Source organism: Ascidiella aspersa, chromosome 5, assembly GCF_963924565.1.
Source record: "Ascidiella aspersa chromosome 5, kaAscAspe10.2, whole genome shotgun sequence".
NCBI lineage: Eukaryota > Metazoa > Chordata > Ascidiacea > Phlebobranchia > Ascidiidae > Ascidiella > Ascidiella aspersa.
In genome coordinates, this window is record NC_139451.1 from 14,290,130 (window position 1) to 14,292,629 (window position 2,500).

Sequence of the window (2,500 nt, forward strand, 5' to 3'; positions counted from 1 at the left end):
GCTCGCGCCGGTGTTGGCGACGTGGCGGTCGAAAGGCCTGCCGACGAAGTCTTACTCCGGCGGGTGCGACGGGCGGTGACGGTTTTCTGAGTTCGGGCAGCCGAGCAAAGAACGAAATTTTAACGGAGAAGCCTTCGGGTTTCGCATCGACCGAGCGACGGCGCCGCATCAGCGGCGCCTCCTTCGTCGGCCTTTCGGGGCTACGCTAAAGTAGCTACCTGGTTGATCCTGCCAGTAGTCATATGCTTGTCTCAAAGATTAAGCCATGCAAGTCTAAGTACGAGCTCTCGTACAGTGAAACTGCGAATGGCTCATTAAATCAGTTATGGTTCATTTGATCGTACGTTTTACGTGGTTAACTGTGGAAATGCTAGAGCTAATACATGCGTGAAGCGCCGACCTCGCGGGAGGCGTGCTTTTATCAGACCAAAAACCGACCGGGCTTCGGCCCGCAACCTTTGGTGACTCTGGATAACTTTGCGGATCGCACGGTCTCGCACCGGCGACGGATCATTCAAGTGTCTGCCCTATCAACTTTCGTCGGTACGGTACTGGCCTACCGAGGTTCTTACGGGTAACGGAGAATCAGGGTTCGATTCCGGAGAGGGAGCCTGAGAAACGGCTACCACATCCAAGGAAGGCAGCAGGCGCGCAAATTACCCATTCCCGACGCGGGGAGGTAGTGACGAAAAATAACAATACAGGACTCTAAACGAGGCCCTGTAATTGGAATGAGTACACTTTAAAACCTTTAACGAGTATCCATTGGAGGGCAAGTCTGGTGCCAGCAGCCGCGGTAATTCCAGCTCCAAAAGTGTATATTTAAGTTGTTGCGGTTAAAAAGCTCGTAGTTGGATTTTGGGCGCAGGCGGCCGGTCCGTCGCAAGGCGTGTACTGGCCGTCCTGGCCTCACCTCCGGTTCTCCGCCGGTGCCCTTGACTGAGTGTCGGCGGCGGCCGGAACGTTTACTTTGAAAAAATTAGAGTGTTCAAAGCAGGCGATTCGCCTGAATAATGGTGCATGGAATAATGGAATAGGACCTCGGTTCTATTTTGTTGGTTTTCGGAGCGCGAGGTAATGATTAAGAGGGACAGACGGGGGCATTCGTACTGTGCCGTTAGAGGTGAAATTCTTGGATCGGCGCAAGACGAACGACTGCGAAAGCATTTGCCAAGAATGTTTTCTTTAATCAAGAGCGAAAGTCAGAGGTTCGAAGACGATCAGATACCGTCCTAGTTCTGACTATAAACGATGCCAACTAGCGATCGGGGGGCGTTAGTTTTACGACCTCTCCGGCAGCTTGCGGGAAACCAAAGTCTTTGGGTTCCGGGGGAAGTATGGTTGCAAAGCTGAAACTTAAAGGAATTGACGGAAGGGCACCACCAGGAGTGGAGCCTGCGGCTTAATTTGACTCAACACGGGAAATCTCACCCGGCCCGGACACAGTGAGGATTGACAGATTGAGAGCTCTTTCTTGATTCTGTGGGTGGTGGTGCATGGCCGTTCTTAGTTGGTGGAGCGATTTGTCTGGTTAATTCCGATAACGAACGAGACTCTGGCTTGCTAACTAGTTACGCGACCCAATCGGTCGGCGTCTAACTTCTTAGAGGGACTAGTGGCGTTTAGCCACACGAGATTGAGCAATAACAGGTCTGTGATGCCCTTAGATGTTCGGGGCCGCACGCGCGCTACACTGACCGGATCAGCATGTGCTCGCCTTGGCCGACAGGTCTGGGTAACCCGCTGAACCCCGGTCGTGCTAGGGATAGGGAATTGCAATTATTTCCCTTGAACGAGGAATTCCCAGTAAGCGCGAGTCATTAGCTCGCGTTGATTACGTCCCTGCCCTTTGTACACACCGCCCGTCGCTACTACCGATTGAATGGTTTAGTGAGGTCCTCCGATTGGACCTGGCGCGGCCGGCAACGGTCGAGCCGGCGTCCGAGAAGACGATCTAACTTGATCATTTAGAGGAAGTAAAAGTCGTAACAAGGTTTCCGTAGGTGAACCTGCGGAAGGATCATTAACGGTCTCGCAAACGCTTCGGCGAACGCGAAACTCGGACAAGCGAGAGAAAAAGTTTTTGCTACCCGGCGCCCGACCCGCGAGGAGCGGCGCGCCGGCCGGCGATTCGGTCACCCGGTAATGTTTGCGCGTCGAGTGCCGCGGTGCCGCGCGCTCCGGCTTCAAGCGTCGGCCTGGCCGACCGCTCGGCGCGGTATATTTTGTCACCCTTTAGTGCGAGGCACTGTGCGAGCGAAACAATCGTGGATGGCTCTTGGCGGTGGATCACTCGGCTCGTGAGTCGATGAAGGACGCAGCTAGCTGCGTGAATTAGTGTGAATTGCAGGACACATTGAGCATCGACGTTCTGAACGCAAATTGCGGCCTCGGGTCAATCCCGGGGCCGCGCCCGCCTCAGGGTCGCGTTGCAAACGTTCCGCGCGGGGATTTCTCCGCGCGGCTGCTGCGGCGTCGGACGCGCGAGCGCCCGTCCCGC

At 55.1% G+C, this 2,500-nt stretch overlaps 2 non-coding genes across 2 annotated transcripts; both read left to right on the forward strand.

The window, feature by feature from the left end:
- Nucleotides 1-215: 215 nt before the first annotated feature.
- On the forward strand, nucleotides 216-2,026 carry LOC146144793 (small subunit ribosomal RNA). The gene has a single exon (XR_014500667.1). It is a non-coding gene; the product is annotated as a small subunit ribosomal RNA (ribosomal RNA).
- Nucleotides 2,027-2,273: 247 nt separating this feature from the next.
- LOC146144794 (5.8S ribosomal RNA) lies at nucleotides 2,274-2,427 on the forward strand. Its single transcript, XR_014499086.1, has one exon. It is a non-coding gene; the product is annotated as a 5.8S ribosomal RNA (ribosomal RNA).
- Nucleotides 2,428-2,500: the final 73 nt, after the last annotated feature.